The sequence below is a fragment of the Gambusia affinis genome, linkage group LG14 (assembly GCF_019740435.1).
Source record: "Gambusia affinis linkage group LG14, SWU_Gaff_1.0, whole genome shotgun sequence".
NCBI classification, from domain to species: domain Eukaryota; kingdom Metazoa; phylum Chordata; class Actinopteri; order Cyprinodontiformes; family Poeciliidae; genus Gambusia; species Gambusia affinis.
The window spans coordinates 21,143,206-21,170,416 of record NC_057881.1 but is presented as its reverse complement, the minus strand read 5'-3'; the positions used below and the strand labels follow the sequence as shown (position 1 = coordinate 21,170,416).

At 41.9% G+C, this 27,211-nt stretch overlaps 1 protein-coding gene across 1 annotated transcript in view; it reads left to right on the top strand.

Annotated features, from left to right (window-relative positions):
* The first annotated feature begins 1,795 nt into the window (after positions 1-1,795).
* sox4a (SRY-box transcription factor 4a) overlaps positions 1,796-27,211 on the top strand; it is a 66,361-nt gene continuing 40,945 nt past the window's right edge. The window contains exon 1 of the mRNA XM_044138783.1: positions 1,796-1,882. The gene's annotated coding sequence lies outside the window, so the exon portion shown is untranslated. The remainder of the gene's footprint in view (positions 1,883-27,211) is intronic.

The following is a 27,211-nucleotide window of genomic DNA, read 5'->3' as shown; positions in this document are numbered from 1 at the left end:
CAGAAAACAATGGCCCAATTTCATATATAGTTTTTAGAAAAACTGAAGGTAACACAGTTGCTCGATTATGCTATCAAATGGCGCCATGTGCCTGGAAAACACATAATACTGCCCCTATAAAGCTAGTTAAAGTGCATTTAAATCCAATTGAGATGCTATGGCATAACTCTAAACAGGCTGTTTTATGCTCGGGAATCCTACAGTGCGCCTGAAGTCAAACGGCTCTACAAACAACAGTGAGTCAACATTCCCTCACTCTGATACCCATTTCCAGCTGTCATTATCTCTGACATCAACTAAACGTTGTTGTCCACACAACATCCTCTCTTCCCCTTTCCGATGCCGTTTGAACTTCAGCAGTAAGCTAGCATGTGATTGTCTGATACTAACAAATCACTTGAACGTGTGTACCTAATAAAGTGGCCGAGGATACAGTGGCTTTTTTCCCCCCTTTGTGTGTGTGTGTGTGCTGTCATGGCCGCGCCCCGCTCCACATTTATCCTTCCATATGGCTGCTGCAGATAGCTTTCTTTGGGTCGCGTCGTGGCGTGGCTTTAATTAGCGGATTTGCCGCTAATAGATGGAGCTAATTAACCGAGATCGAGGGGCTTCCTGTTCCACGCGGCGCGCGAGCAGCCACACCCGTTGGCGCGCTCGCAGCACACGCCTGCTGACATGTTTCTGACTAGGCAACAATGGGTACAACGGAAGCTGTAACCTTGGCAACCGTTTCAAATGGATTCCAGGGGTGGAATCGGCCTGGGCCAATTAAGAGGCAAGACGGGCAAGAGAGTTGGCGGGGCGCACACAACTGCACTGTCTGCGTCTACACACACACAGACCCACACACATGCCCCCCCCCCACCCCACCCCCACACACACACACACACGCGCGCATATGTGTGTACAGACACTCCGAAAGACTGTTGCCCCAGGCAGTGTGAATATGACCACCATAATCAAATCCCCAATAACAATAACTCTGCTCAGAGATGCAAATAATCTGTGCGTCCACGTGTCTTATTATTACAATCAATAATGGAGAAGCTTCCCAACACACACAAGTCACAGGAAAAACTCTCCTGTCACTCTAATGAGAAAGTATCACCTATTACAGTGTCCTGTGTGTGTGTTTTTAGTTGTGTGTGTTTGTAGGCAGCTGTGACTCCCTCTCTCCCTTTCTTTCTTTTCTTTTTTTTTCTTTTTTGAAAAGCGAGGAGATCAAAACGGAGCAAAGGGGTTCACAGGGCGTAAAAACTAATTTACTTCTTTTTTTTTTTCTTTTTTTTTTAAAGTAACTCTGTCTGTCTGGTTTCTCCATTTTCCGCCCACCGTCGAGTAGCCCCTCTCTTCCACAGAAGCAGAAGAGTGATGGAGAAGCGGGCCAAATGTTCAGAGAAAGCGCCGGCGCTCACTCGCTTTTGATTCAGCTCTCGCCGTGACCCCGGCGCTCCCTGATGAAATGGCCGCGGTATTACTGCTGACTTTGTGATAAGACCCGGCTCCTGATGTCACACATTCAGAGAGGACGGGAGTGGGCGGGGCGGGCCACGGAGCAGAAAGCACGAGTGAATGGGTATATGTGTGTGTGTGTGTGTGTGTGTTTCTTTTCTTTTCTTCAGGGTGGATCTGAGTGTGTCTCTGCGCGCTGATAAGTGTTGATAAGGGAGCGCCTGTGTATGATTGCTGATTTGTGGCAGGGTGTCTCTCGTTAATGAAATCCTTTGTGTGTCTCTGATTGGCTCATCAATCAAACAGCAGTTCGCATATTACCCATAACCCCCCTCTTCCTCTCTCCAGGTGGTGGATTGCGATGTGACGTGTGTAAAGCCTGGTCTAAAAACCGAAAGACGGAAAGAAGTTGCACCTTTGAACACACGAGGTACAAATGGACACGTGTGTGAATGAAACCTAGTCACACACACGCAAACACTTTCAAGTTTTTTGCACTTTAGAATTTGGAACCACAAACTTCTGTGTCCCACTGGGATTTTGTTACATAGACCAACACAAAGTAACACGCGATTGTCCAGTAATAGTATTGTGTATTTTCCAGGCACATGGTGCCATTTTATAACACAATCAAGTAAGTATGTTAATGTCAGTTGTTATAAAAATGATATAGGTGACTTAACACAATTTTTACTTCCTAATTTAACGCCTTGAAATTGGGCCGCTGTCTCTTTAAAACCTCCTACTCTTTCTGAAACTCCGCCTCCAGGAAGTCATCACAACACAGCTCCTCTATTAACCCTTTCACAACATTTTCACCAGCGTTTCACTGAGAAGTGGCTCAGCTCAGCAGATGTGCAGTTCCAGGTGTTTGCTAATTGCTTCTGACTAGTCTGAAGGAGTTGAGTGGGAGAGTCAGGAGGAAGGAGTGCTTCTTGTCCACAACTCAACGAACCGCTGTCAGCTCTGAGGTAGCGTCCAGATCTGAGATGATACTTTGATGGAACTTTTGTCTTCTATTGATTGGAATTCGTGACTCAAACCACTGAGTCTAGTCATAACTTTAGCAAACAGTGGTTTGGAACATGACAACATTTGAAACAGATGAAGACAAGGGAACAGCTTTCCCATGAGCTGGTTGCTGCTGTGTGAAAGCAACAAACATCCACACACTCCAGGCCCTCTCTTCCACACACACACACTAGATAAACACCCCACAGCCTCGATAAAAGCTCCACATCAGTAGTTTCCCCCCACTGTCGTTGCCATCTTGATATCCATCCACACAATGAAGGATGTAATGAGACAGTGAATGCATCATCTGCATTAATCCCCTCTTGATTCAAAGCGCCGTGGCTAAAGAGGGCAAAGGGAGGGGTTGGAGATGGAGGAGGCTGGGCGGTAAAGAGGTACTGCCACATGGGGAGGCACGGAAAAAGGCAAAAAGGAGGAGGAAGCCTTGAGGGACACCTAACTGTGGCTGCCTGGGGGCTCAGGAGAAACACACACACTCGCTCGCTTATCCGCTGAGATTAACAGCAGCGGACACACACACACAAGTGCACGCTCACACGTGTACATTCATGCAGAAAAGCTCCAGACGAAATGAGGTGAACGTCCCAAACAAGTGCTACAAGATTAAATCCGGACACAACTGCGGTACGGCCTTTATCTGTACATAATCACGCCTTCATGTGGAAATTTAACGGTTGAACTCCAACAGTACTGAAGGTGGATGTAACGAATGCGTAGAAGGAGGCATCGAAAGGTTATGTTCACATAGTGCATCAAACCACCATTCAGTCCCTGATGCTCACCAGGACCTAGAAGGGATTTTGTGCAATTGTTCTGCAGGTTTCTTAAGGGTTTTGAAAGGCTTTGCTTTAGATGCTCCGTTTCTGTCCGGTCCTCATAGCAGACCAAGGCAGAATATCACAAAATCCCGCAAAGACCAGATACAGTATCTATTGCATGCCACATTTAGCTAAAAGTTCTTTCAGAATCACCTTGCTTTAGCCAAACTGCTCTGAAAAAAAGAAGAAGAAACGTTGCCCTGAGAATCTTTGGAGAAAACATTAATACGAGACTTATCTTTTTTTTTTTTCTCCCCACCAGGGGGTCTTTTGTGGGCTCTAGTGTCCCTTATATGACACTAGAGGTGACAGGAAAGGGGGAAGACATGGTGCAAATGTCGTCAGGTCTGGGAATCGAACCCGCGACGGCCGCGTCGAGGACTCAAGGCCTCCAAATGTGGGTTGCACTATCCCCTACGCCACCACAGCACGCCCCAATACGAGACTTATCTTAACAAACACGCATATTCTGAAAATACTAGTAGTGGATTAGAAATAGTGTAAAATTAGCCTGAAAAAGTAAAAAAAATAAAAATAACTTCCTTCAGAACACCTGTACAAATATTGATCAAAACTTTTAAGAGAAAGTCTGACTGCTTATACATAAGGCAATGAAGGATGATCTAGAGCAGGGATGGGCACTCCTGGTCCTGGAGGTCCGGTCTCCTGCAACTTTTAGATGTCTCTCTACTTCAACACACCTGAGTCAAATAATGAGGTCATTAGCAGGACTCTGGAGGACCTGACTGCACTGAGGAGGAGATTCAGCTGTTGGATTCAAGTGTGTTGGACCAGGGAGACGTCTAAGAGTTGCAGGACACCGGCCCTCCAGGACCAGGATTGCCCACCCCTGATCTAGAGCGTGACATTATTTGGCAGGAAGTGTTCAACATGGCTTAAGCAGTGTAGAGGTTTGTAGTTTGGACAGACATTAGGGGGCGCTAAACACAAATGTCAACTGTGTTCAAATTCACATTTCAGAGTCACATGAAATTACCATCATTTCCAGGCTATTGAACGCATCTTAATAGAATCAGGACTTGCTAATGTTAACAAGAAAAGGGACGATGTACATATAGGTTGCACTTATATTTAAGACGCAGCAAGTTTCCACGTTGAGCATGAGATATGTACACAGAAGACTTTTTAAACTTTTAATAGCGGTAACACACACAAATACGTAACAGAAATGCTTCTTTTTTTTTCTTTTTTTCCGAGCAATGTCTTCCAGTAAAAGTCATAGTGCTGAAACCACTAAAGTCGCCGTCTTCAGTGTCGGAACTGAACAACCTCAGAATTTCTTCGTCGCACTCTTCCTCAGTCTTTCTTTTACTGTCGCTGTCATTGTCACTTTTCTCTCGAAGTGAAAATCTGCACATTAGCCAGATCATTGTTTTTTGCACAGATCGAAGCTTAAGAGAAAAGCACTGGCTTATAGTCTGATAATTTCAGTAGGAAACTCCTACGCACCGACCTCCATTGGTAGGGACCTAAACGGATCTTTCCGCACAAGGACCTGTGATTTAAACCCACCACAATATTTTTGATCCAATCAAATCTTTGCTTTGCTAAGGAAAGTGTTTAAGTTTAGGATTTTTGGAAAACTTCACTCCAAAAGAAGGCAAAACAAGAAAACAGGACTTTTGTTTTCCCCAAATTTGCGGCTAATTTCCCGTCTCATTTGGTCATTGTAAAGTATCGTTACCCTACTTCCACTGGCATTAAATGTGATTTGGGTCACTGTCATTGTAATCACAATCTTTTGCAACAGGCGTTCCTGTAAACTGACTTGACTAGTAGGTGAAAAAATATTTTCAGATAAGTTGGACAGGGGAGGCAATTTAACATTAACAACATTTCATTAGCTGAAAATTAACGGGGGAGCTCTTACTCGACAGTGTCAAGATGCGTCATTATTACTGATTGCACAAAACAGTCAAAGCCTCCTCTATGCCGCCAATTCCGGATTGGACAATGAAGAGAACCGATGTCTTAAAACCAGAGTAAGGCTGTAAGGCGACGGTGGGAGAGTGGCAATTTCATCTGGCTGCAATAAGAAGTGGCAGGTGAGGGGAACCGTGGAAGTGCAGACATGATCTGGGGGAGCATAAAACTGTCAGATAAAGCTGGATGTCTGCTGGGCAGAAAGGCGAAGTGACTGCAGATCGGCTGACACCGATGAAATTGCACATGGGGTCCTCTGAACAGTGTTGATGCGTCGTGCTTGTTGAAGAGTCTTCGGAACAGAAAGCCATATCTGCAACCTCATCAAAAAAAAAAAAGAAGAAGAAGAAGGGGGGCGGGGGACGCTGCGATGAGTGGGCCTGGAAACAAATGCTGTTGACAGATGAAGCTGAAAATTAGTTGCAAAAACCAACAGTATGGTTGGTGGTGGGGGGGGGGAGGGGGCTGTAGAGCTTGATGAGATGACGCTCCTGCCAACTGTTGTGTGGAAATTTTCTGCTTCACAGTTGTTTGACAGGCAGCAGCGGTGGAGGCATTACACACTCAACGGGAAGAGCAGATTTCATGAAATCTCAGAAAAGAAACCGAACGCAAGTGAAATTTAAATATTTGGATTGTTCAAGATTTAGAAAAGTAAAAGGAAGCAGAAAATGCAGTGTCAGCAATACAATGAATTTGGTGCTTTGAGGCTCGTTATGAGGTTGCTAACTGAACTACTCAGATCCATATTAAGCTTAATCGAATAAATATACCAGTAATGCTTTTGAACAGGATTTTCAAATGATAATGTTTGTCACCTTGCTTGTTCTAGCTTTAAATCACTGAATGTATGCCTGTTAGTTTAATTAAATAAAATCTTACTTAAAATATTCACCAATGTCTCAACAGCTGGCTAACTGCTTCCATTTTTAAAATGATTGTTTTTGAGCTAAATATGTTGTAAACATGTGCTAATCATTCAAATTAGGTTTATGAGAACAGGAGAGGGAGGGCAATATGAGCACTATTACTTCATGATGTGGTTCTAACTTAAAGCAAGAAATTTCTCACCAAAATCCTGAGTTAGACTGACAATAATGTTTACAAATCATCAAAGAACTGGATGATTCACAAATTCCAGTGTAAAGGATAAGCTTTTCCGTAAGAAAGTCTTTGCTGAACTTCTCTTTCCTTCATGCTAATGCATTAGCATTTGTTAAATCAAATCAAATCAAATTTTATTTGTATCGCACATTTCAGCATCAAGGCATTTCAAAGTGCTTTACATCAAATCAAACACAAAAACACAATGCAACATAGAATCGACAATAAAAACACAACATCAAGTCAGATTCCGTCAATAAATTTGCAATTGATTACGTTTCGAATACAACTCTAAACAAGTGGGTTTTTAGTTGAGATTTAAAGGAAGTCAGTGTTTCAGCTGTTTTACAGTTTTCTGGAAGTTTGTTCCAGATTTGTGGTGCATAGATACTAAATGCTGCTTCTCCTCGTTTGGTTCTGGTTCTGGGGACGCAGCGCAGAACCAGAACCAGAAGACCTGAGAGGTCTGGAAGGTTGATACAACAGCAGATCTTTAATGTATTGTGTTGCTAAACAATTCAGTGATTTATAAACTAACAACAGTATTTTAAAGTCTATTCTTTGAGCGACAGGGAGCCAGTGGAGAGACTTTAAAACTAGTGTTATGTTTTGGTGTTAAACTGCTAACGCTAGCTAGAGTCCTTCCTTTTTTAATGCTTCAGACAGTTCCAGTTAATTGTAAAATTTAACATGTTAGACTGAAGGAAGTCCAATTAATCAGTATATTGCTTACTTTTAAGACATTTTATTGTTAAACCTTAACTTACAGAGCATTGTAGGAGTTTCCACCTCTTATTGTTACAACCTTATTTCAAGTTGTTTTAAATTAATTTCTTTCCTCGAAATTCTACATGCAAATACTCCATTATGACAATGTTGACGAGTTTTTTGAAAAAAAAAAAAAAAAAGAAGTAAAAATCAAAAACCAAGAAATCACGATAAGTATGATCGCAGCCTTTGCTTAATAATTTGCTGATCCAGTTCTGGCAGCGGTCTGTTTGAACAGAACTCCACTAGCTTAGCTCACCCATCTTTTCGCCCATTCTCCTCCAGCTGTGTCAGGCTGGATGGGAGACGTCTGTGCAAAGACATTTTCATATCTCTCCAGAGATGTTTGGTCAGATTCAAGTCTGGACTTTGACTTGGCCACTCCAGGACATTCATGACGTGGTTCAGAAGCCATTCCTTTGAGAACTTGGCCTTCTGCTTTTGGTCTTTGTCTTGCTAAAAAAAAACAAAACACCCTGTAGCTCCAGTCTGAGGGACACAGGAGTGCTAGAGCAGATTTTCATTCTTCACGTCTCGCAGACGAGGTACACAATAACGGTTTCATTACGATTAGAAATTTTATCACATTTTTGGGAAAATAAACAAAGTATAATCGCTTTTGTTTTAATAAACAGACTAAAGGTTTCATTAATTCGAAACAGAGTTATAAAACATCTGTAGTTATTGTATAATTTTCCTATCCAAGCATGATAAGAGCCTGAGAGAGAGTTAGAGTAGCACACCTTGAAGTTCTCTTTATTGTAACGTGCTTGAGGACGTTTTAAAATGTAATGAGCGATTGTTGAATTGAATGTTTGTGTTCTGAAGTCTGCTGGAAGAACCGTTTCCTGGAAAAGTCCCTTCCTGTAAGACTGGGAGCACACACTGAATAATAATTACTGTGTTTCTGTGAAATCAGATAAAACAAGATAATAGTAATATAAAGATGAAATCCTTTTTGCTTTAGTTTATCTCTGATCAGTCAACCTAAAGAAGCAGACGGGCGTCGTGATTCTTCCTCACGTCCTCCTGTCCTCCCCTCTACGTCTCCGCTGCTTTGGCTCGGCAGCCTGTCGGCTCCGGGACACAGCTATGACTCATCTGTCTGCCACATTCAGGATGCCAGACAAACAGACAGTCAGAGAGTCCGGCCTTATCTCGGTGGAGCGAATCACAATTTGTAGCTGGAGGCTCCATCCAAATTTACGGCAATCTGTGCTGTCTGAACCCATCCTACCTCAGCAGTTGGCACTTCACTAGATGGCTTATACTTTATCATATATTTTACAGGCTGATTGGCAGTCGGAAGTAATTTCTCTCTCACTCAAACAATAAATGTAGTGCAAATTTATGATTTGCTTCTACTAGTTTAACAAGTTTTAGTAGAGAAGCTTTCAGTTTTCATCATGTGGAAACTGAGACATTGAGCCTCATATTTTATTTGGTAATATGACTGTCTTAAATAAATGTTTTTGTTACAATCAACTCGTGTCTTAGTCATGGTGCACTGTTTGCACAATTGGTAATTTGACCAATGCCCAACCTTGAAGGTTGGCATTACTTTGGAAGAAGTATGAGAGATGAAGTATTCTCACGGCTTTCATGTGACGAAAGTTGTGTCATCTTGTTTACAGGGAGGCCTTCTGACCTGCTGGAATCCAAGCTGTATGTGAAGGGTTGTGTCTGAAGTTTGTGGATGTCTTTACTGCAGGAATGCACTTTGACAGCAATGTTGTTATTTATCTTCAGCTAGTCCGCTTCCACTATTCGGTTTTTGTATCTGTAGGTGACGTGATTACTTTTGAGGACTGCGTTTTCCGACCTGCTAAGGAATTCTGTTCATTTGTAAGATTCTCCTCACAATGCTTGTGAAGATCGTCAAATACCATTTTCATGCTCGGTTAATATTGTCTCCTCCAACTCAGTGAATTCATGCACGTTAATCTCTGCCATGGCTTCTACCGCTATGTTTTCGTCTGCCAGAAAACCTTGACTGGCGCTGTAATGGTCTGTCTTGGTAAAGAGAGAGCTGAGTCAAAAGCAAAGTTCTCGGTTTAGCTTTTGGGAAATAGTAAAAGGCCTGTACTTGTAGCACTTTAACAAGTCCAGAGATCCCCAAAAGGTCGCACTCACTACAGTGAGCTACTGGATTGTAGCCACAGCTGCCCTGGGCCAGTCTGACAGAGGTGAGGCTACTGCCAACCTACCGATTACAGGATGATCTCCTGCCACCGTCACCATCATCATCCCAAATCTTTCAGGTAGTTGTAAAAGAACAAGATCGCAGATACAAGGAGCCAAAAAGAGTTTTCTCATCAGGGAGTCTGGGTTTTAGAGATAGGTTGAGAAGCTTAGTCATCAGGAAGGGACTCAGAGTAGAGCTGCTGCTTCTCCATGTTGAGAGGATCAAGTTGAGGTGGCTCTGGCATCTGGTTTGGATGCCTCCTGGATGCCAGCCCGGTGACGTGTTCAGGTCCATCCCATTGGGCGGAGACCCAGAGGAAGACGCGCTGGAGAGACGATGTTTCTTGGCTGGCCTGGGAACACCTTGGGATTCCACCAGTGCAGCTGGCCCAGGTGTTTGGGAGAGGGAAGTCTGGGCCTCCTTGTGTGGGCTGCTGGTCCTCCAACCTGATGAGCAGAAGACAATGGATGGAGGAAACCGTGACATATACTGAGGTTTACGCAACCATGTGATAGAGTGTTTGTCTTCAGATGAAGTACGGGACAGCCTTAAGTTGATAGCCTTGTAAATGTAGATATTTGATTAAAACCTATGCTCTCCACCGCTCAAGAAGTGTCAGAGTTGCTAACAGGTGCCATCAAGGGGATTGTCAGTGTAAAGGTTTAATCATTAAAAGCTGTGCCTTTAGATTTATTTTAAGAAGTGTTTAGCTTTTCAAGAAAGGCCAGAATATCTGTAGGTTCGGCTTACTCTCGGATTGCATTTGTCGAGTTCTCTTTATAAAACACACATTCCCTCAAAGAAGTCTTGGAATGAAAAGACTGGCACTGGTCCTGACTTTGGCAGTTGAAATATTGCACATAAGTCAGCTCCTATACTCACAGGGATACAAATCAAGTGCAGCTCCTTTTAAAAATAGAGCATATCTGGAAAAACCACATCTCTCGTGATCTATAGCCAGAGTACCACGGTGACGAATGATGTCTGACAGAGGTCGGCCTGGAGGCCTCGAGGTGAGACCATGTTGAGAAAACAAGAAGTTAGTGGATCTGCATGTCAGTGCTTAAGTCTGACTGTGCTGACTCTGTGTGTGTGTGTGTGTTTGTGTGTGCGTAAGATGGCCTACAGCGAGCACCGTGAGCTTTTCCAGCCAACTCTGGCTGGAGCACAGAGGCTCTGTGTGACCTGCCAAAACACACAGCAGCAACACCAGCAGTGAACTCTGTATGGCTGGGGATGGAAGGATTACAGCAGGAGAAGGGAGGGATTGATGGAGCAAAACGAGATATGAAGAACAGAATGAGGGAAAGTCAAAAGTTGGAGTAAGGACATCAAAAAGCACTTTCAGATGTCTCTTTTTTAATAAGAGGGTGTGCCTAACTGGAGAGACTGGTGTTGTGGTAACTCTAGGTAGATACCCTGTACTTAAAAACTTGTTTGTGCTTGTACACCAACCAATAATATAACATGAGGCACTTGATGTTGTTGGAGCTACTTGTCCACTGATCCAGGGAATCTTTTCTCATTGATTGATTTTAAACATCAGCGTGAATGTCCTGCAACCAAATATGTTATAGCTTTGTCATAAGTCCAATCACCTCCTTTCATAATGAAAGGAGGTGATTGTGTGTGAAATGAAATTCTTTTACCCTATAATTCTGTTGCCGATCTGCCTTTCTGCATATGTCCAGTGGGAACCTGCATATGTCCAGTGGGACATATGCAGGTTCTCCCATTCCATGTATACTGTGTGGGTGAGCCACTGCTAACTAGTTAATCCAAAATGTAAATCAAGTATCAAAGCAACTAAGATGGATGGATGGATGTCAAACTATGGGATGCCATTGCTTACCTGGATGCTTAAAACTGAATGTGAAACTGGCGGTTTGACCTGCTTTTCCACTAATTCAACTAACAATCAGTTTACCATTTTGGAGCACTTATTTAAATTTCAATCTCTAAAGGTGAGTTGATTCTTGTACATATAAATGCAGAATAAATAAAAACTAGGTAGTAACTCTATGTAAATGTAAAGTACCCTACACTTAACACTATGGACTCCACAGCCTTGATCTCAACACACATGTCCTGTTATTGAAAATGGATCATACATGTTTCTAAGATATGATAGGACCTGACGCTCCACACATTCCCTTCTATTTTCTCACATTTGAAGGCCCATAACATTGATTTTTTTTTTTTTTTTTTTTTATAATACGCCAGCATTCATAGTAAAATAGGAAACTGTGTGACAGCAGCTTTGTAGAAGATGAGGGGCAGAGAACTAGAGCAATGAGGAGTGGGGTAAATAAACGCCGGTTCGTCAATGCCTGACAGCTAAGCTGCTGACATAAGACAGATGAGGTGATGGTAGAAACAAAAATGGGTAAGGAAAAAAAAAACAAGCTAAAACAAAGTGTGTGAACCTGTTTACAACACCCCACTGACAGTTTTGTGAGCTGTAGTTTTTTTTATAGAGTACATTACTGCCACTCATTTTCCAAGTGGAGCCATCATTTTCGCATCAGTTTCAAAGCTCCAATTTCTACTCCTGGCAACTGAAGAGCCGTGGGGCGATCGGATCAGACGGCACTGGGATTGCATAGAGCAGTCAGTGGATTGCACTGTGTCCTCTCAGCATCTAAATTGTCAAATCACATCTTGACTTTGGCCTTTCTCTGTGGAGTCTGTGTAGAGTTCTCGGTGTTCTTTTGCATTTCTGGCTTTCTCAAAGGACTCTCGCAGTCCAACGTCGAGCATGTTGAGTTATTAGCAACTCTAAATCGCTCACAGGTGCATGATTGTCTGTCTCAATTGTCTTTGTGGATGGATTAATGGGATTTTAGGTTTCAGTGAATGTATTCGTTTGGCGTTGCAGTTTTTAGCCCCTCTAAATCTCTGGATGAATAGAGTTAACCAAGTTTGTCTTGAACCAGATAGAGGATCAGATTGCACCAGACCAGACAATCACATAGAGTTATAGCTTTCATCTGTTTTGGATGGGTGTCTTGGTTCAACCTAGATCCATTCCCTTCTGGTTCCACATCTAGGAAGGCCGTCTGCAATGCCACAGAACATGTGTTAGCTGTTTTTACTGCAGCCATTTCTTGGTTTTTACTGGTAATTATGGTTCATTGCAACAGCCTGTTCCTGAAAGCTTGAACTGAGCTGTGATTCATCATTGTTGTTTAAGGCTAACTTATTTCTTTAATAATTCCTGCATTACTATTTTAGCACATCCTTATTAAATTAGTATCACATAATTTGTTCTCAATTTTCTTTGTTTACTCTACTACATTCTAGAAATGCTTTCAATTAGATCAGTTTTCATTGGAAATGAAACATTGCTGCAAAGCTTTGTAATGGTGAGAAATAATGTGTCCACGTCTGTACACTAGCTCATAATGCTAGATGTTATCTGCTAAAGCTACAGCTCAAAATGATTCATACTCTCTGCAGACTTGCATGTAAAGTTGTTCCTACTCAACCAAAGAGTTTGTTTCTGATATGAAATGGGACAGGCATGGTACTAAAGTTGATACAAAAATGCATAAGGAGTACCAATCACGACCTTTTTTTAAAGAAGGTGTTGTCTTTTCAAGTCCATAGCAAGATTTGTTTTATGTTTTATTGTGCTTTTATTGTGTGGAAGTGTTTCGTCCTTTTGTATCATCTGCTGGTTTGGAACCTTGGCGACGAACAAAGTAAGAAGAGTATTTACTAGGATGAGTGGTGAACAAGGCAAATAACATTTTTGATTGACAAAACCCATCCCCTTAATCACTGCTTCAAACCAGTTCCATCTGGGAGACGTGTGACGGTACCGTCTGCCTCTTGTCACTAGACACAGATCAAAGTTCTCATTTGTTCCACAAGCTATGAAGCCCCTAAATTATGTGCCATGTATGTAGTGTGTATGAAGGAATGCCTTGTCGGTCTGTACGTACTTGTGATTTATTTTGTGGTTGAGTGATCATGTAAGGCTACGCCTGAAACCCCAGAACTCATTTTCTACTACATAACAATAAAGTGTTTATCTTATTTATCTTGGGCTTGGCCGCTCCAAAATGTTAAAGGAGCGGCCTTTAATATTGTATAGAACCTATGCGTTGTGTACAGCTGAATGGTTGCCACAGGAGAGCACATGATGCCGTTTTATTGCATAATTAAACTATGTTAACTTCAGTTGTTATAAAAACAATATGTTTATCAAATGTGACTTAAAACAAATTTTACTTTGTAAATTAGTGCCTGTATTTCTTTAAAAACTCCTCCTCTTTCTGAAACTCCGCCTTCACTAAGTCATCACATTTCTCCTTTATTTACCTTTTAACAATGTTTTTACTAGTGTTTTCCCTGAGCGCAGCTGATGTGCACTTGACCCAGGAGTTTGCTAATTGCTGCGGGCTAGTCTGAAGGAGCTGAGTATAGGAGTTGCAGGGAGGGATACTCTGTGAAGCAGAAGCTCAGAGGAGGAGTAGCGTCTTGAGGGTGGAGCTAGGTCCACTTAAGCGTTTTGTACAGCTGAATGGTTGCCATGGGAGATTAAAGGATTTCTCAAACATGCATGAAAGATTCAAAGCAACACTCCAGGTTTGATTAGGGATTAACATTATAACATGATGTAAAGCTAAAAATAAAAAAGAAGAAAGTTACATTTACATAATACTACTCCTTTAATATTGCTTTGTTTTGGAAGAAACTTTTTGGTAAAATATTACTTCAGACATTAAACATTTGATAAACTTTGTCTTGATTGTATCACATAAGCCAAAAATCCTACCCTACTTGCAACCTTTGCAGTGATTTAGTTAAACACAGTTAGTTATTGTTAATCATTGTGTCGTTCTTTGCTTTCCACAGTCAAACATTCGAACATTTAAACTGGCAGCTGAGCTCACAGACTTTTCTAAAAGCACATTGACGAACGTCGACGTTTTGCTGATTTGGACAGCTTAAACTTGAGAGTCAGGAAACATGTGGAGGGAGCGCCGTGTGATTAAAGCCTTCAAGGGAACCCGCGTCACATTTTCCCTCAGCATAAAGAGGTTTGTCTTCAAAGCTTCATGCTGCTACATAAAGCATCTTGATTTTACTGTTTGGAGCAAGAATATTTACCCCATCTCATAAACATTGTATGACACACTCTTTCTTTTTCTCTCTTTCTTTCTTTTTAACATCACATGTAACAGAGATGATCCAGTAATAATCACTAAATTTAGTCCAAGCAGGAATACCTGCTAAACTTCATCAGGAAGATTTTTAATTAATTAATTTTATTTTATTTTTTTTTTAAGGGTGACTGTGGAGCCAAGCCTGTTCCAGTAATGTGGTAATCTGGGCCCGGGGCGGTAACTGTGACCTTAGTCCGACTCATAACCCTTTTTCTCAGCTGACAGCACACACAGCAGGGTTCTGTGCGCCTGTGTGTGGCCTCGCTGTGCACACACGCTCACCTCAACACCCTCAGCCACATCCATAACGTTTTATGTCCGGCAGTCTGCACCTCTCCTCATTGCTATAATTTACAGCCGCTTTATGCAGCGTGTCCTGTAGGTCGTCCAAAGTTTAACACCTCTGTTAGATTTTAATGACTCTTTGACTGCTCCGTGCTACTGGTCGGGTCCAGGAACCTTTTATTTTCCTTCACGTATCACTTCAAGTGGAATTGAGCGACTTTAGCTCCGCGTTGCATATCCTTAACGAATAGCTGTGCGCTAACGAGGCAGAAATTGATTATTAAAAAGGACCGAAATTTGGGGTATTGTCGGTACTTATATGCGTTTTTATGAACTGCGTCAAACAGAAACAAGGGGAAACTGTAAATCTTCAACCGCTTTTCATGTGTTGCTGTACAGCTGGACGAGAAATTTGACAGAAATCTCAAATCCAGCACATGAAATATCTGAGAACATGGTGTTGTTTTCCGTTCTTCCACTGCTGTTCTCCCATGGTGTGTGTGTCCAGCTGCGTATTTTATTGCCGACGCAGAAACATTACGTGACACCAGCGAGAAATGAAAGGGCTTCAATTCTTAGAAGAGTATTTCATCACCAGATCGGGGGATCGGGAGAGTCGTAGATCATAAGGAATACTAGGAGATCACCATAAATTCTTCCCAAGTATTCCAAGTATGTGCTCATTCAGTAGAGATGATCCAGACCAACCAACACTGCAACAACACAAAATCCTACCGAGTATTTTTGATCGAGTTCCTAGTGGAAACATTTTAGTAGACTTGAAATGTGAGATAATTAACTTACATGTAACTCTACAGCAAGATGTAGAAATTTGTTTTAAGTCAGTAATTCCTTACTTCCTTAGTAGTGATTATTTATAATCACTAATAACTGGAAAATGTTGTCACAGCTGAAATAAATTGTAACCTACTTGCAACCTTTACAGCGATTTGGTTAAACACAGCTAGGTATAGTTAATCATTGTGTCGTTCTTTGCTTTCCACAGTTAAACATTCAGGTATTTAAACTGGCAGCTGAGCTCACATAGAAAACTGAGAAAAATGCTGAAACACGAGGATTTAATGATTTAAAGCCTGTTTGTTTAGAGCTGCTTTTGATTAAAAACAGCCGGAACTTCATAAGCACAGTTTGTTTTCAACCTGTCTTTGCTTTTTTCCTTTTCCTTTATTTTGGCACTACAATATAATGGCTTTTTTTTCCGCTTGTTTGTTGTTTTATTTTCCTTCTGATCATGCAAAGCACTTTGAATTGGCTCGTTGCTGAAAACGTGCTACGCTATGAGTCCAAATCAAGTCTCAAGTCTCAACTCCAGAGGGCACAAGTAAAAGTCAAGTCTTTGTGCAACTCAAGTTGAGGTATTAAACTCAAGTCGTCATCATCATTTCATCTTAAAACCCCTATTAAGGTTAAATGTATGTTGGTGTTAAAAGAAACAACACATCACCTGGATCATGGTGGATGAGTGAGTTAACTGGGTCTCAGTCTCACCCATGTAGATCTTGTAACACTGATGCAATATAGAGTGCTATTTTACTTTACTTCAAAGCTAATATGTTTTCAAACATTTATTGTACATGGTACAGATTTTATAAACTTTAATAAAGTGAACTTCTTCACATCTTGCAGAGGCACCTTCAGTATTAAAGCAGAGCCGTATTTTCTTCTATATGTGCTCAGCATAAAAACGTTGAGGAGAAATCAGGCACCACTGCATCTATGAGCAGTTAGAGCAGCTAGGTTAGATTTTAAAGGGTGTTTTTAAACTTGATCGTCCTGTTGACTTGGTTCGATTGGGGACCAAAATTGCAACACTTGTTGCATTTACAGCTGCTGCAGTTCCGTTTCACCCAAACCCTTTCAGCAACCTGTTACCCCCCCAATCACCTGTGGTGGCGCTGCACCAACAACCACTGATGAAGAGAACACAGAAACCTCTGAAGAAGACACTGAACGCAACTTCCGTATTCACAAAATGTAAATACAAAATGATTTTGGTGGTTGTAGGATTTCTCCTTTGTCTTTGGTAAAAGACCACCAGCCATTTCTGCCACTAGCGTTAGACACGCAGGGTTGTTTTGGTTGTATTTACCCAGAATGCCCTGACTCAGTCCACGACCTGCTTTTGGAGTTAGCTTTTTTTGGTCCACCTCAAAGTTTATGCACTCGTTCCAAACAAGCCGCCTAAAAGACAAATATTTTGTGCTTTTTATTTTTTTATTTTTCCCATTTTGTAGCTTTTTAATTTGCAGTATCTTTCTCGTAAACTCAATTTGAGTTCTGGAAATAGCGCACGTAGCGGTTCAGGGAGACACTTTAATGTCAGAGCGATAAAAGCGATGCCAGGTTTACCTCTAATCAGCTCCGCTCCGTAGCTGTGAAGGGGCACCGCGTTGACACGTTCCTGCGTTTCTTCCTGTTTTCATCTTCTCCCTTAGTTACAACTGAATACATGCGAGAGCATGTCAGAATAATAACATGGAGTGTGTATGTCATCCTGTGTTGTGCCGTACACAAAGGCTCTAACAAGAGGATTATTTACCGCTCGTAGCTGAGAGCTACATGTGCCAATTTTGCTCTCCGTAGTGAGGCAGCAGGAGTCTGCCGCTCGTGTCAGCCAGACTTGACATAACTTCAGTCTGTTCTGCCTATCAGTCTTTCTCCCCCTGCCTCCTCTTGCCACCCCAAGGCGGAGTAAGGCGGCGAGGGACCCCGGTAAAAGCAATGATCAAAAGTAGCATTCGGATGCCTACAGGTTCCCCTGACATGAGAGGGGAGACGGTGTGGTGGGAAGCTAGACGGCTGAGCGGGGTTCGGAGGAGTCGATGGGAGAAAGAGAGGAGGCGGGGGAGGGAGAGAGGGAGACACACCCTTTTTTTTTTTTTTTTTTTTTTTTTTTTGCTTTTCAAGCCTGAGCAGAGATGGGTACCTCAAGACCGGGAGAGATATAAAAGAGGGTGCAGGAGGGGATGAAAGGTTTGAGGCATGAAAGCGCAGCAGGCGCAGTGTGAAAAGATGCGGAAAAGAGAAGTAAAGAAGTGAGGGGGAAAAAAAGGATGACAAGGAAAGTTGGGCTGAGCAGATTGGGATGTGAGGATGGGGGGGTGAGGGGGCACCTCATTGAAAAACAGTCATAGGTGAATGACTGGAGACGAGTTCAGCTGCCTGCATTTCCAACCAGTAAGAGTCAACGGCAGACCTGCTGTGTATTTGTATGGTTAAAAAGAAACGCTAAAGCGGAAAATGAGGAAATTCTCGACTTGGCATATTAATATTTCTCCTGTTTTGTTGAAAATCTATTGCCTAGCTGATCTCACTGCCAGCTTTAGGGAATAAAAACACAGAGGATGAGGAAATAGCACTGACACAGCTGAAAGCATTCACATGTTTTTTACATGTTGTCATGTTTTATTGGGGCTTTTATGTGATAGATCAATACAAAGTAGTGCATAATTGTGAAGTGAAAGGAATGTAAAAAAAATTACGTTTAGTTTGTTATTCAATTCAATTAAATTTGGCTTATTTGTTATATATATATAGCAGCAATTCACAACACGTCAACTCAAGGCACTTTAAAGAAAGAATACAGACAGATTTATAGATTATGTGCTCATTTGTATTCATCCCCCTCCCTGAGTCGATACTTTCGCTGCTTGCCCCACTATTACAGCTGAAAAGTCTTAGCTATGTCTCTACCTCCTTTGCACATCTAGAGACAGAACCTTTTGTTCCAGCTTTGGAAAACAGGACATTTAGACTGGATGGAGAGAGTCCATTTCAAGCCTTGCCACAAATTCTTTACTGAATTGAAGACTGAACTTTTGGCTGTGCTTTGATCAGAACCATTCTTTAGGTCTGGGTGTACTTTTAGAGTTGGTGTCAAGTCAATTGACAACCTTGCCTGGGGATGAGACATGGTAGACCAAAGTAATGGTGCATTCGCACCAAACGCGTTACGCAACGTCAAAGACGCACCTGACAACTCAAGTTCACTCTTGTGCACTTTGAATGACGCTTGATATTTTGCTCCACACCTAGCATTTAGCACATCAGGCGCATCTGGTTTACATCAAAAGTCTATGTGGAGGTACGTTGAGAGCGTGTCAGGCGTGTCAAAAGCGTTCTATCCTTTGCTCTCCGTTGCCGGCCTATTTTTCGGACATATTGGATGCATTGGATGCTCTTGACACATCAAACTCTCCAAATCGCGCCGCGGTAGACGTGTGAAACGTGCCGCGAGGCGCCCTCCACACAGACTTTAATGTAAACCTGACACTTGGTGTGAACGCACCATTAAGTGGAGTCCTGTTGAAAGTTAAACTTTGACCTCTGCCTTCTGGTACTACCCTATATTTAGCTCTGACCAGGTTTCCCGCAGCATGGTATGTCCAATAACCATCTTTCACTGTTGACATTTTGTGTTCAGGGTATTACTTTCTTAGCACACATTTTGTTTCAGCTACAAGCTTGTAATGGTTTCCACATACCCAGCCACACTGTGCAGATCCTTTGATTCGTAGGGTTGAAATTTCATAGTTGAGTGTAACAATTTGCTACATTTCTCATGACGAATTCCTTAAGTTCCCATAATCCGAATGGATACTAGCGAGTTTTATGAAGTACTTGGGCGCCTAGCTTTGTTTCCTCACACCTGTCGGTATCCACAGACATTGGCAGTCAACCTTATCAGCTTGGTGTGGCATACAGAACAGTTTGATATCAACACTGTTTTGCACCAGCGACTTTATTGTGCGACGCCGATTGTACTCGGTCGTGAAAGTTGACCTGTGCGTGGAACCTGTCTGGCAGATGTACAGTGAGAATCTTGCCTGTCTTCCTTAGAGTTACCATTAATGTCTTGGCTGTATCTGCTATGAATGTGGCCTGTTGGTTTAGGTGGGACTCTATTTAGTTTATTTTTTCGAAAGATGGGTAAAAGAGAACATTGTTACATGCTTTTACGTTGTTTTATAACTCAACCCTGCTTTAAATATATCCACAACTTTCTCCCCGCCCTGTCTGCTGTGTCCCTTCGTCTTCATGATGCTGCTTGTTCGCTAAATGTTCTCCAACAAACTTTTGAGGCCTTCACAGAACAGCTGCATTTATACGGAGATTAAATTGCACACAGATGGAGCGTGTTTACTTTTTAACGAGCTTCTAAACACAAACCTTCTCAATGGATTTTTATTTTGGGGTGTAAAATCGAGGGGCGTTAAAAACATATGCACAACAAAAATATATATGAGTAAAGGAGGGGGAAAAAAAACTTTTGTTTGCCTTCCAGTTTATAAGTGTGCACTACTTTGTTAGTGCACACTTAATGTATAACATACATTAAAGTTTCGGTTTTATGACAAAACAAGAAAAAAATTCAAGTGAATGAGTGGCTTTGAAAATCAGTGTGTGTTGGTACAGCTTTCTGTTCCAATACAGTATCCCATGGTTCAGTTTGGGCCTCATAAACAGGATTTCACCTGTTCCCTCAGGAGCGATGTTAGGTAAATGATTTACCTCCTTGCTGGTGTTTTGTTCCTGCTGTCTCCGTGCGTGTGTGTGTGTGTGTGTGTGAGGCTTTATGTTTTCTGCCCCTGCATGTCAAAGCCTCATGTTCCAACGTGACATGATTTCTCGCTCCCACAGCATGTATAATGCATATCCCAAATTATATTTTACATGTGCGCCTGCTCGCTTCGGGCTCGCGGACATACACCGCCGCTCAAACTCCGGCGCTCTCCGATGCTTTATTTGGTCACATATATGACCAATTTCAAGCCAGATTTATGACTCTCCTATAGTCAGGTTATTTCGCCAAATCCCCTGACAGGACCCCGTTCACGGCCGGCGTGGGCGATACCTGCTCTGTTTTCAAATCGGAGAAGCACAACGCCGCCAGCGCGCGAGAGGAGTTATAAGTTGAACCCCCTCTCCTCTCCTCACCTCCCTTTATTTCCAGCAGCCTTGCCTATTTAGTCCTTCCTACAGTGAGATCGAAAACAACGCTCTGGGCAACTTTTATTACGCCTTACTTCAAATTACACCATCGTCATAAAACAACACGCGTTTAATCACAGCCTCGGCTAACATGATGAATTAGTCCGTCGCAAAGAAACGCCAGGGCCCCCCTAACAACGAGCACGTACATTTCCGAGCGGACAGATATTAGATAGGTGTCGATAAAACAAACAACAAAAAAAAGACACAGGTCATGCCTGTGCCAACAAAGCACAGAAAAAGGATGACGTGCACCATAACTTATCCGAGTCCACAGGATGCCGCTCTTCCCCCCCCCCACCTCACCTCCCACAGGCGGGAGAGGCGGGGGCCTGGGGGTGAGGAGACGCTTCCCAGCTGGGGATTCATGCTCTCAAAGGAAACAAAGATCATCCAAGCTGGGATTCACACTGACTGGTTTTCCCACTGGGTGGGAAAAAAAAATAAATAAAAAAATAAATAAAAAATAGATATGTCAGCACTGTGACTCCGACACCATCGTAAGCCGACAGCAGCCAAGTTGCACTTATTTTCCTGCTCTTTTTGTGTTACAGAATCAATGCAGCATTCATCGACAGGAGGAGCTTCTGCTGTTTCAGTTGTCTTAAAGGTTCGGCGATGTCTATGAATGTTTTAAATGTGATGGCATGTAAAGATTTGTGTGTTTGTGGGGGGGGGGGGGGGAGGGGGGGAGTACTTTAACAAGCTGACATGATTAGCGCGCGAATAGAGCAGAGCTCGTTGTGCTGGAGCAACGGCTCCATGAAATATTCTCAGATTCAGAGTTGAACAAAACAACCTGACTGAAAGTTTGATTTTAATTTGATTCTGAGATGTTTCTGCGCCACATGTGTTGCTTAAACTCTTTGTTTCAGCTACCGTGTAAAACTCAATCAAAACTTGTGAACTGCTCTTTTGTTGCAAGATTGAATAATTGTGCAAAAGGAAAAACATTAAATGGGTCAAAATGAAACATCTGACTGGATATTTTGCCACTGTTCTTCTCGAAATTGGTAGAGCTTATATAAATAGTTGCTTTTTCTTTGCGGACATTAAGCATTGCCTGGAGTTTTTTTGCTGCCTCTATTCGACCGTCGATAGACTGAAAGCAGGGAAGGGAATCAAACTGCAGTCGGCTGCACTGAGGATTGTTTCCTCTGCATGAGGTGCGCCTGATCTACCTCTGAGCCGTGTGTTGCCCCACCTGTATCTTTTTAATATCGTTGAGATCCGGGACATTTCAAAAGCCTTACGTTGACCTATTTTTCCTGTGAGTTTGAGATCAGTGTGTGCTTGAACATGTGTCAAAGTTTTAGCTATCTGACCCGGGAATCCAAGGTAGCAGAGATCAATGAAATGGACATTTTATTGTCTAAACTCCAAATCACAGCAGTAGAGAGGAAGAGCTCATAAAAATCTTTTGACTCTCATCATTTGTAACAGTTTTGGAGGGCAGCGATCATCAACGTCATGCCAATTACACACACGTCAAATCAGACATTAGTTTAATGAACGACTGTAAAATTAACATCCCCACAGGATGTGTGGTAATGTATTTCTCGGTTCATTCATGAAGGAAAATTCATTTCCAGTTGTTCCAGCGTCGCGTGATGATGAATGCCCGGTCAGGCAACATTGTCTAATTTCGTAACGCGGCTCGCTCTAATGCAGATATATGTTGACCCACGTGAGATCGTTCCTCAACAGGCAAGCATTATTTACACTTTGCCTCTGTTGTTGTCACACGTGAAACTCAGCGTCTGTTTGATTCATCGTCCAATTAGTAAAACAAAGCTGAAGAAATAAGGCAGGAAGCGCTTTGGCTCGCAGTTGAGGCAAGCAGCGTGCTTTAGACTACCTTCCTGTTTGTTTTGAGCTAAACTAAATCAATTAAATTACACCTACATCACGCACATAATTCATGACTGTTGTACAGCAATACTTGTTGGAGTTTGTTTTTCACCCCCACAACTGAATAAATGGTCTGCAGGTACTGATTCATTAATATATTTAACAGTTTATGCTCCTGAGCAAAGGCAGTTTAGTCTGTAGCTTAAGGTGAAAGCTAAAGGCTGCTCATAGTTAATACTGTCGGTGAGACAGGAATGAAGAGTTCCTTCACCTTGAAGAAGTTGTGCTGAGAAGAGGCGTCTCAGTCGGTATCGCATCAGACTGGAAACAAAAGCATCGTGAGATATTTTCTCTGCTAAACTGCTTTGCGCTTGTGGAAGAAACAATTGTATCTAAAACTTTACCACCAAGATTGCCATGACAGCAGATAAATTCATAAAGTCAATGAGAAGTGTAAAATAATATGACAGCGTCGTTTGCAATGACTTACACGAATAACTGTATATGAGTTACAATAACGTCAAAGGACAAAATGCTGTTTGTATGATTAGCAAATAGAAACTAACAGCAAAAATCAAATGTAACAATTTGGGACCGATTTCTGTTTTCAGTCTGGCTTCTGTTGCAACGCAGCCCCTCTGTGCGATCACAAAAGTAATATGGAAAATGAATATGCAGCCTTGTGCAAGCTTGAAGACACTCCGATGTAACTCTGGCTACACGTTATGATGGAAGATGCCGCACTGCACGATTTGATGCTGCAGAAGAACTGCCTCTGAAAATGAATGTGGAATTGATGCTGAACCCAGTTTTATTTCATGCCAGCTGCACAGCGAGATCCAGCGAGCCGCACGGTTGCGTTTTGCGTGACTGAATTTCTTTAAGATCACAGCCTGTATTTATGAGCGTGGCTTTCGGTACCTGTAGCCAGATTAGGTCTGTGGGCCGAGCCTGACCTGAATTTGGGCCGGGACCAGCCAAAACTATTTTCTTGATGGTCGGATCATGTTCAGGCATCAGCTAACATTACATAAAGCACAGGGAAAACTCAACGAGAATGGACAATATAATGTGTTAATTCACTTATTTCAGTCTAAATACAGGATCAGGTAGTTTACCCTGTTGAGGACAGAGAGAAAGTAAGTCTAGACTGTAACGAGTGCAGCGGACTGTGCACAACTAATACACGCTTGGTTCTGCCCCGCTCCGTTCCCATCAATCACATGTCCCACAAGATTTGCACTTGACTCGCCAACAGGCAACAACAAGCGACAAAACAGAGCTGGAAGATTCTAAAAGCTATAAACGGGAGATGTTTGCAAAGTCAGAAGTCTGGAAGCATTTTTAAACTGGTAGGAGATCAAAACAACATGTTCAGGCTCAGGCCTCTAATTAGAGGTAGTTAGTCGGGTTGGATGGAGCTCAGAGATGATCTATGGGCTCAGGCCTGGTCAGGTTGGATTTTTTTAGCCCCAGTCTAAATTCTAGGACAGATAGGATTCTGGGTTTCCCGAACGATGTTGAGTTTTTATGTATCCACCTCAGGATGTGCAATAATGTTCACAGTGAACTAGAGACTGTATCGGCAGATCTGTTCCTGCTGCTGTCTGTAGGAAGAGCAGCTGAAACTCTACTCATCAAATGTTACAACGATCAAAGTTTATTAAGCAACAGAAGAACTTTTATTTCTGTAAGTGGCATTTGCATGCACTAAATATACACTACAAGTGCACAATGTAAACATGCTAGCATTGCAACAAACAAATGTCATGCAAACTATTTCAGCATGAGAGAATTTATTGACAATTATAGCTGTATAAATTACCAAACGTATTTCCATTTTCAGAACATAACAGCTGCTTTCTATGACTGGTTTGCTTCAGAAACTCCTGTTTTAGTTGGAGGTAAAAACCATCAATTAACCATATATGTCAGCAAAAATGTAAAATGTAATTATTATGGAAGAAAACATAAGGACAGCTAGCATGACCTCATGACTAATTTCATTTCCAACAGCTGAAGTGTGAAGCTTTTTGCATCCATGCATCGTTCTCTGACATCAGCATGAGGAAAACTCGCCCCTCTCCTCACGATCAGTTGTGGGACGTTTGGCAGGTTTCTTGTATTTACTGCCAGTTTCATGTCATCAAGATCTTTAGAAGGATAAGGATCTGAGCACTGACTTAGACCAAGATTTTTCCTTTCATTAATGCAAAGTCCAGGGAAAAGTCCTTGTTGTATTTACTGGTATGTTTCTTTAATTTCGCTTCAGCTTTAACTTTTCTGTAGATGGTCTAACATTATACGAAGCTCCTTCTGATGAATGCTAGAAATTATGGTGGAAATTATTACATCAGGATCTGCTGCAGCAAAGCCTCCCCCAACAATTGGACCTCAAGCTCACAATCAAGAGGCTCTTCTCCTAGAATGCTGTATTCTTGGTTTGTGCCAAGCATTCCCTCTATTTAGGTGTTTAAACCATTCAGTTATATCCAAAAAACATAATTCCAGAAGTTATTGTCTACCAAGCCTTAGTCTTTTCATTATGCTTCATTCTTCTCGTATAGGTTAAACCTGCTGCCTCTTTCTAAATGTGCAGGTGTCCACTTTGACACCAGCAGTAGGAAGTGTGTGCTGTGGGTCCCCTAATGACATTTCATGGTTTGAAGAATCTTCTTTTAGCGGCTGGGCATGTTGGCAGACCATTTGAATGTCCTCCACTTGTAGACTGTTCTGAGACGTCTCACAATGTTTGATTTCAAATCATTTTGAGCCTTTTACCAGATTCTGAGCTTCTGCAGTCTTTCAGACCGCTCTTCTGGTCTCCTCATAGAGTTCAGTCTCAGTTCATCAGTTAGTAGTAAACCTGAATTAATCGTCTGAGATTTAAACAGAGCTCCTTCTGCTGCCTGTTGCCACTAAATACATCTTGCACTGACTTTTACTGTGTATTTTTAGTGATGTTATAATTGTTATCATATGCCTATGTTGTTTGTTTGCTGTAGGTTTAGTTTGCTTTCTCTCTTTCTGCAGGTGTAGAGGCACTTTGAGGGTGTTGACTTTGGTTATCTCTGTCCTTCTTTCTCTCCTCTGCTCCCATCTCCTTTCCCTTTAGAGCTTTGCCTTCTATGTGTCTATTACATTTGAAATAAACTAAAAGCAATTTGTAATCGGCCCCTGGTTAAAAACCATGTACTTAAAGCAATGTGGCTTTCGTTCAACAACCCAAAAAGGGTCCGGCGAGGAATAATAAAAATAAATAAAATGTGGGGATGTTTCTAACAAAATAAATCATATTCAAGCAAAGATTGTAGTCACAATAAGCTGACTACATGTTCCCCTTTTAACATTTTTTGCCACAACAAACTTCAATGTAAATCCTGGGGCATTTTGCAAAAGAGATCAACATGTAGCAGTTTCTATTAAAAGAAATGGGTAGCTGGTTGTCTGGAGTTATTTATATTACATCAAATCAGTGTATGCTAATTGGACGAGTAAGGAATTACTCAATATTGGTAAACCTGCGTGGTATCTACCAGAACTTAACGAACCCAAATAGCCACCCCACCAGTGAGTTTAAGTTCTTGTCCCAGTTACTAGCAGACAGAGCAGTGGGGTGCTATATATATATATATAGATTGAATTGACAGATTGATGGTGAAAGCTGCAATGTTGTTGGTATTTTTTTTAATGTTACTAGCAGTGTTCTAATGATATGATCTGATGTGATACGCCGCTGTGTGATTTTAGCCATTTTAAATGGCAATTTGATTGTATCCTAATATATTCCTGAGTAATTGTAGCATTTAAAAAAAGATAATCATTTGACAAAACTGTTTATTGTTTGTTTACTTACATTTCTCACTGTTGTTCTCATATGACCAAATGTGTATCGGCTCTTCATGAAGGACAAAACGTTCTGGCCAGGACCTTCCTGGTTACATGCAGCATCAGTTTTGCGTTTCACCTCTTACTTATTCTCTGTGCGAACCTGGCAACGTTGCTGGCTGACATCCCGGCAGAAACCAAGCTGAATTGCAGACCATTAAAATGTTGGCGAACATCAGCAATTCACCAACAAGCTCTCACAAGTCAATGTTACATCTGCGCTAGCACGTGTAGTTCTATAAAATCCTACAAACCCCCCAATTGAGTTTTTTTTTTTTTTGTTTTTTTTTGCACAACTTGAACACCTGTTGTTGAAACATTCTCATAAATAGACCAGCTGGAGTTTGGGTCTCTTTTTACATGTTTAAAACTATGTAAAGAGAGGCCTTGGTCTGAGATTTATGCTGGAAATCAGCTCCGATGTGACATCTGTAAAATGTTTTCCATGTAAAATCTGCAGGTGCCTTTTCCCCCCGTATTGATTTGTCACCTTCCTGGAACATGAGGGGCAGATTGGCGTACCCACGCTTCTGTTCGCTTTGCGTTCAGAACATGCATCTGCCTTTCCTTCGCTGTGCCACATCCCGGCATTCTCCGTAATCAGGACACAAGAAAGCAATTGTGAAAATTAGATAAAAGACTTTTAGATCAAAGTGGCAACATCTATTTTTGGGGGCGGGCTGGTGTTGGGCTCG